Raw genomic sequence first — 9172 nt, forward strand, 5'->3', positions numbered from 1 at the left:
TCTTGCCATAACTTTGGTCACAAAGCAGCTCAATGTGTTGCGTATAAAACAATCATGACTAGGGAAGCTCAAAAACAAAGAAGTATGACAGGGATTACAAAAAGGACCTATAACAACTTTTCAGCTCTTGAAAATGAAGTTGAATGTTCTATTTGCAATAATTTTGGACATAAAGACTTTGAATGCAGAAGCAGGTTTCCGGAAAGAAAGGTACAAGAGCAGAAAAAGGAACAAGCCTCAGGCGCCAAAACATGGAGAATAAAGGAACCTCAAACAGAAAGATGTGGGATAGCATTTTATGCAGAAGGACAAGAAAATCTATGGTACATTGACAGTGGATGTTCGAAGCATATGACAGGTGATAAAGAAAAACTTGAGTCTTATTCTAATTTAGAAAAGGGAAAGAAAGTCTCTTTTGGAAATGATACTCCTGCAACTATAAAAGGAAAAGGTATTGCTCCTTTAAAAGAAGATGTTAAGGCTGGAAATGTTTTGTTTGTTGATGGATTGAAGCATAATCTACTAAGTGTCAGCCAGATGTGTGATCAAAGAACCGAGGTTATATTCAGATCAAATGGATGCCTTGTTCGTGATCTTGATACAGGTAAAACAGTTCTCAAAGGAAAGAGAACTCCAAATAATCTATACATATTTGATGAAGGACAACAACAATGCTATCTAAGCAAGAATGAAGAGCACTGGTTATGGCATCGAAGGTTGGGACATCTAAGCTTCTCACAAATAAGGAAAGCTTGCAAATATCAGGCAGTTCGCGATCTTCCAGATATCAAAATTCCTGACAACACCATATGCAGATCATGTCAGTTTGGAAAACAAACCAGAACTAACTTTCCAGAGAAAGAAGGATCAGCCAGCATGCCTCTTGAGCTAGTACATACAGATGTATGTGGACCATTCAGAAAAAGAACACCTAGAGGAGAGGAATACTTGATATTATTTATTGACGATTTCTCCAGGTTTGTTTGGTTAGGTCTTATGAAGCACAAAGATGAAGCATTCGAAAAATTCAAAACCTTCAAAGCCTTGGCTGAAAATGAATCAGGTCACAAAATTAAGTGCCTCAGATCTGACAGAGGTGGGGAATTTACTTCAAATGAATTTTTCGATTTCTGTGATGAACATGGGATAAGGAGAGAATTCTCTACAGCTAGAACGCCTCAGCAAAATGGAGTTGTTGAAAGAATGAACAGAACAATCCAACAAATGGCTCGTGCTATGCTTGATGAATCAGGAACCCCCGCAACCTTCTGGGGTGAGGCTGCACATACTGCGGTTATTATTCTCAACAAGACAAATGTCCGGGTGAACAACACTCAAACCCCTCATGAGCTCTGGAGTGGTAAAACTCCTTCGGTAAAGCACTTCAAAATATTTGGGAGCAAATGCTATATCAAGAATACTGAGGAGCAGCTTGGCAAACTTGATCCTAGAGCAGATGAAGGCATTCTTCTTGGCTATTCTCCACATAGCAAAGCATACAAATGCTACAATAAAAGACTTGGCAGAATTGTTGACAGCATTGATGTAGTGGTTGATGAAAAGGGATATATTCCTAGGCAAATACATCGTGAAGACATCGAAGAAGATGAGAGCTACCCTCAAAGACAGAATGATGAAGAAGAAGAACCTCAAGAAGAATCTCAAGAAGAACCTCACGAAGAAGCAGAAGAACGGACAAGAATAGAAGAAAAGACTCCATCCAGATATGTTCAGAAGAACCATCCAGAATCTCAGATCATGGGACAAAAAGAAGCAGGTATACAAACTAGAAGGACAGTTGCAGAAGCTTCAAGCTATTTGGCATTACTTTCCTCCACCGAACCACAAAATGTGAAAGAGGCATGCAAAGATGAATGTTGGGTGAAAGCAATGGATGAAGAACTTGAGCAAATCGAAAAGAACAACACTTGGGAGCTGGTTCCTAGACCAAAAGATAAGAATGTTATTGGAACAAAATGGGTCTTCAAAAATAAATTGAATGAAAATGGAGAAGTAATTAGAAACAAAGCCAGACTCGTCTGTAAAGGGTATGCGCAGCAAGAAGGAATAGACTTTGAAGAAACTTTTGCTCCTGTTGCAAGACTTGAGGCCATCCGAATGTTCCTTGCTCTCTCAAGTTTTCAGAACTTCAAAGTATTTCAAATGGATGTGAAATCAGCCTTTTTGAATGGAGACTTGGAAGAAGAAGTGTACATTGAACAGCCAGATGGGTTCATTCTTGGAAATGATCCAAATCTTGTATGCCGATTGAAAAAGGCTCTCTATGGTCTCAAACAAGCTCCAAGGGCTTGGTACTACCGGTTGGACAAATATCTTCATCAACAAGGTTTCTTAAAAGGTTCAGCAGATAGCAATCTGTATATAAAAGTTGAAAATGACAAATTGCTAATACTTGTTGTGTATGTAGATGACATTATTTTTGGCAGCAATGAAGAAGCTATGAGTCAAAGCTTTGCCTCAGTCATGCAGAAAGAATTTGAAATGTCCTTGCTAGGAGAACTGACATATTTCCTTGGTTTGCAAATCCAACAGAAGGAAGGAGGAATCTTTTTATCTCAAACCAAGTATCTCAAGCAGATTTTGAAGAAATATGGCATGGAAGATGCAAAACCAGTATGTACACCCATGGTCACAGGATGTAGTCTCAGTGCAAATGATGAATCTGCAGCAGTACATCAACCAACCTACAGATCTATGATTGGAAGTTTACTATATTTGACAGGTACCCGACCAGACATCATGCATGCAGTTGGAATAGTTGGAAGATTTCAGGCAAATCCGAAGGAGACTCATCTTCAAGCAGTGAAGAGAATTTTCAAATATCTTCAAGGGACTCAAAATTATGGCTTATGGTATCCTAGAGATACAGATCTTACTCTTCATGCCTATACAGATGCAGATTGGGCCGGAAGCGTGGATGACAGGAAAAGCACAAGTGGTGGTGCATTCTTTATGGGTCCCAGACTGGTCTCTTGGTTCAGCAAGAAACAGAGTTCAATTGCCTTGTCTACAGCTGAAGCAGAATATGTTGCTGCTGCATCTTGTTGCACCCAACTCCTTTGGATGATGCAGAATTTGCAGGATTATCAAATCACTTGTACTCCTCCAATCCCTATCTTATGTGACAACACAAGTGCAATCAGCATCTCAAAGAATCCGGTTATGCATTCAAAAACCAAGCACATACCAATCAAGTACCATTTTCTCCGGGAACAAGTACTTGAACAGAAGGTCAAGTTGGAGTATGTTCCTTCTAAGGAACAAGTTGCTGATATTTTCACCAAACCGTTGCCCAGGGACACTTTTGAATACCTCAGGCAAAAGCTGGGGGTTGTTGATGCATCATCTTACTGTTGATCATCTTCCTATTGGTGGTATAGGCTCAGGGGGAGCACATAATGCATTGTTGGCATTATGGAGAAGGAGATCTTGGAAATAGCTGCAATATGTCTCTATCTCCTTCATGATGGATTTCTGGTTACAGATCTGGAGATGCATGAGCATAGGGGGAGCATACCCTTTGCCCTTGATGTCAAAGGGGGAGAATGAAGCTGAAGATTATGTGGTTGCCATCAAGTCCAAAGGGGGAGATTGTTGGCATTATGATTCAGGTGTTGTCCTTGATGGCAAACCCATTCAGGTGATAAATCAAGAAGGACGCAGGAAATATGTTCAGCAAGTGCGTCCCCGCAGGTATACCATGCAGAACCCGCGTCCAGGGACGCAGGCCAGCCGTTCAGGAGGTGCGTCCGCCCAGTGCACACATTTCAAGGCAGAGAAAAGCACGTGGGGGTTTCTTGTGTGGTATCTAGCCGACGGTTTTGTGTTTCTATGGTGTCGGCTCGTGGTTTTGTTCCATGTTTTGGGGAGAAGCTTGCCTATATAAAGCAAAGGAGTTCATTTGGATTAGGCATCATTTTGGTTGAATATCTTTTGGTGAGATCTAGTCCAGATCTATGAAGGCGAATCTTCTAATGGACTGTGATCTCTATGGCGCATGATCAGATCTGTGGATCTGAGTGTTTGGGTTGGTTCTGAAGTCCTCATATCTTTTATATCTGAAGGGACGCAGGTTCAGTGAAGGGAAAGTGCGCCGGGACGCAGTACAGTAAAGGCTCAGGTGCGTCTCTGAGGCAAAGGACGCGGCGCGACTGTGTTATTGGGTGCGTCTCTGAAGCAAAAGACGCAACGCGATAGTGTTTCTGAGTGCGCCGGTCGCAGCAAAGCATAGAAGAACAGTGCGTCGGCACGCAGAACAGTGGAAGGTAGACTGCGTCCAGTCGCAGGTCACAGAAAGAAAATATGCGTCCCTGTCTTAAGATGATCTGTTGACTGTATATTTCTGTTCATAAGGTGTTCTGGGTTATTTCTGTAATTACTGATCTGATATCTGTAGTGGACTGTATCTGTTGTATACTTGTTGATCATTTGATTCTTCATGAAAAGAAGTAGGGGGTTGTAGCTCCCTTCCAGGAGAGACTGGAAAACGAGAGAGAGTTGTAGCTCTCTGCAGGTTGCAGCCTGCGTGCTGGTAAAGGACTGCACCAGTACAAAATCATTGTAAAAAGAATTTCTTGAAAGAAGATAGAGACATATTGCAGCAGGTGGTTTTCTCCCGCATTGGGTTTCCACCTTACATCTTGTGTTCTTTGGTGTGACTGTCTATTTTCTTTATTCATGCTCATTATTTTATGGTACTGATATGCAAGAATAATTCAAAAGATCAAATAAGGAAGATTTGGTAAATTGCTTGATAATACTGATTCACCCCCCCTCTCAGTATTATTTCCAACATTGATGTTAGTGTCACTAGAGTTCAAGGTTCAAGCTTGTTGATAGCTATATTTGTTATGGTAGTGGCATTTATTTAGGTGGATACCCAGAATTAGAATCATACACATTTTGAGGTTCTTGCTTGTTGGTAGAGTTTTCTCTCACTCATCTACTTTCATTCTAGTTGTCTCACTTCTTACCTTAAGTGCATTTTAGTCACCTCCACATCATAACTAAATTGAAAACATTAATTTTGGCATATACAGTGCATACTATATGCATGATTTCAAGCTGTTGATTGCAAGATTTAAATATTGCATTTGTTTTAATTTTGGAATTGAAATATTAGGCTAGAATGCAAGTTATTTTGGCATCACACACAATTCAAAACAAAGATACAACATAGCATGAGGATGATATCCCTAACTAGAATCAAATTCCTATTCATAATTGGGATTTTTTTTTACCTCAATAGAGCAGTCTACACTGATATTTATCGTAGGTAGCCTCGTGGAGTCTATCCCATGTGATTTCAAATAGCAGTTTTAATGTATTTAACCATTGGAAATGAATAAGTATTAGCAAGTGGAGGTACCAAATTTTAATTATGGATGATTGCCATGTTTAGACATGCCACAATTGATAGTTAGCTTTCATATATATATATATATATATATATATATATATATATATATATATATAGATATATATGTTTTTATGAAGATGAAAGTATATATTTATTCCAGTTATCTAATTTGGCCATTATTTCAATTTGGTTATGGAAAACACATGACAAATGAACTATTTGTTGAATAAGCTCCAAGACCTTATCTTCTTGAGGATAGGGAAATGTGTACAAGTTTGAGTGGTTGGGCCCTTTGTTTACTTAGGCACCTTAATTGATATTGAATAATATGACTTTCCAGACCATCCAAAAAAGGAAACAAAAATATCACTATGCTTATAATTCATTTATTAAATAAATTAGGAGGCACTTATGTATTTTCATATACCTTCCTACCTTTTATATAAAAGGATGACAAAACTTGAATAAAGGGAGGAGAAAAGTGTAGGTATACATAAGATTTGATTTCATGCAACTTTTACTTCTCAAGTAGCCTAATAAACACTTATAATAACATAATGGATTAAAACAAAGGTCTAACATTAGGGTGAAAGGATGTGTGCTTTCTTTAGAAGGTATATTTGGTTATTTTTTTACATGGTCATACATTTTTTGTTTATACCTTGAAGACTAATATAAACATGTCTTATATTCCTTCTAGATAATTTGGGTGCTAAGGATGGGAAGATTCCACACCATTTATGACTTCACCTATTTTATTTGTTTGTTGTCACAAGTGGCATATCGTTTCATATACATTTGAATTGTTGGGAGCTTGAATGATTAAACCTTCCTTAGGTTATTGTTATTTTGTTGTTGAATTAGAGATTATATCAATAAAGATTATCTTTCTAGGTATACTTGTTGAATTAGACATTATATCAATAAATATTATCTTTTTGGGTATACTTGTGCTCCTCTGTGTATTTCACATTCTCATTCAACTTTTCTTTCTTTTTAATTCTAAAATATTTTTCTTTGTTCATGCATTTTACATTGTTATTTGTATAGAATATGCTTTAGATAGTTGTTGTTTATGTTGCATGGTGTTTATTTTAATATTAACATTGTTTTTATTTCAACAATTGCTAGCTAATTTGTAATCCACAACAATGGTTTAATTCACACTTAAATAATAATTCATTAATAATACAAGGTTTGTATTGAAATATATTTTGCACATATTAAGTAAACTTAGTACTTATAAGGTGGAAGAGCTCCACTAACTTGGTTTCTAACAAGTAGTTATGTTTAAGGCTTAAATCAATCCTAGGTTTCCATCCTCCATTTATTTCATCTAACCCTACACGATTGTTTTATGTATTAATGTTCAAGCTTCTATTTTGAGAATCGACATAAATGGTGACAAAATTTGGGACTCTGTTGTAGCAGCTACAACCACCCTCCAAAATTTTTCCTTAGCTTCGTTTTGGAGCCTCCTACCAACCATCCTCAGTAGCATGTCTTGCACTGTCAAGTACATGAACTTCAGTGGTTTTCTAGTAGCTTGCCAGCCTGTGCATGATATCTTGCTTCACCCCCCTCACACTTCACTCCCCTCACAAGCTGTCACTCCGTACTTGCTCCAGCTGCTGGCTGAGCAGATCCCTCAAGAAATTGCACAATTCTGGAGGGGAAAAAGCCTTCCCTCTAGAAATTGCGCAAATCTAACTGGCAATTTGCTGAGCCCAAAACCTACGCAATCCTTTCAAACAGTCTTCCCAGTGAAAAATTGCGCAATCTGGACCAATAGTGTTGCTCAGCCCAGAAATTGCACAATTCTAGGCAGCAGTCAGCTGCTCCTCCTAGAAATTGTGTAATCCCTCTAGATAGTCAGCCCATCTTCCTCCCAGAAATTGCACAAAAATCCCCTTTAGTCAAGCAGGTTGTTGCATGTGCATTCAGGTTAGTCGGTTCCACCCGGGACAGAGGAAACTTGACTTACATGCATGAGCTGCCTTTTCCCTAAATAGAAAAAAACATCCCTATATTTTAGGGAGCTATTTTTAGTAGCTGGAGGTTACATGCAAATATCATTTTAGAAACTTTCCTCCAAGTGTTTCTTTTTCCTAGATTTGTGCCATGCGTGTCATGAGCCTCAAACTTATTTATTCAATGCTTCAGAGCTCATTCTTCACATCGATCTTGGAGCTCTGACATCCCACAACAAAGTCAAGAGTCTTCGACACATCCAACTCAGCTATTTCTGGGTAAGTCTGCTTAACTTGTCTTTTGCAACATTTTAGTCACTTTTTGTGTTTTGGCTTGTGTGAGTGTTGTCTGCTTGATCTATATGCATTCTTGTTGTCTTTTTCATGCATGTTAGCTTTTAAAAGCACCGTTTCAGTTTTCGTTAGCATCTCACTGCTGTCGCATGCATGAAACTATTTTGCACGAACGATCGTAGATTCGGCAACTCGATTCACAGACATGGACGTTATTCTATTTTTTGAATCTTGCATTCACCATTTTCACGCATGATCATTCACTCCTACTTACACTCAGTATTTCCATGCATTCACATCTTCATTTGCTTTCAGTTTCCCATCAGCAAGTCTAGGCAACCTTGGCCTGGACTCTACCTCACCAAGACATCATTGCGCAATTCTGAGAGGGAAGGCTCTGCTTTCCTCCCAGAAAATGCACAATTTAGGCCAGTGATTTCCCTCCATTTTTTCCTTGCACAATTTTGAGAGGTAGTGACTGCTGGCCCAGAAAATTATGCAATGCAGTCCCTGGGCCTGCAACACTTGCCAGCTAAAATTGTGCATTACGCAATCCCAGCACCCAACAGGCTAGTTTGGATTGCACATTGCACAATTCCAGCATTCAACTAGCCTCCCGATAGTCTAGACTACCTTTTGAGCAGTTTCGACAGTTAGTGTCTCAGCCTCCCAATGAAAATTACACAATCCTTGCAGACAATCCCTAGGTATGTAGCATGTCATCCCTCGAGTTTTCTTTGGTTTTAACTGACATATTCCTTGCCATGCATGTTGCCATGTCTCCAGATGTAGAAAGTGTTCATCCATCTCTCAGCAGTTCAGGATCAATGGCCTCTAAGAGAGTAGGATCAAAGGACACTGACAAAAGCGCAATTGGAGCAGCAGTTGAGCGAGTGTCTACAAGTTTATCGATTTATGAAGACACCAAGATAATTGTAGATAAAGACATCAAACTAAAATGGAAAGAGGTCAATGATGCATTCTCAGGCACATTTGGGGAAGATCTCGAAGACTGCCAAGTCTATGTGAACATTCATAAGTCCGACTTGTACTGGATTGCATGTAGGTATCCCGCATTCCCATGCATGGACATGATACATTGGATCGTCTCGCACACTGATCTCGAGACGATGACATTTAGCAGGGTCAACGGGATGGAAATTGCTATGTTCAGGGCACAATAATATCAATAGATGTATCATTTGTCGAAGCCAGTGATCACCATGGATACACCCTTCAGCCTACCCAGCAGCAATGCCAACTCCAGGGATATCTTGAAGAATTGGGTAAAGGAGCCAGCCAAATTCATGATGACACCCAACCAAATTTACAATATGAAGATACTGCGGAAGGCGTATCAATACTTGGTCATATTTGCATGTTGCTTGTATGGCCAAGAGAGCACGGAGACCTTCCCGCAGAGTTGGGTGATCACGTTGGACCAACTGGCTAGTGAAGGCAAAGCATGAAACTAGTCCAACATGTTGCCTCACAGGCTGAAGGAACATGTCACAGGAGCTCGGTAACC

Source organism: Pinus tabuliformis, chromosome 1_1, assembly GCF_031772625.1.
Source record: "Pinus tabuliformis cultivar Carrire ecotype Pingquan chromosome 1_1, CPIR1, whole genome shotgun sequence".
NCBI lineage: Eukaryota > Viridiplantae > Streptophyta > Pinopsida > Pinales > Pinaceae > Pinus > Pinus tabuliformis.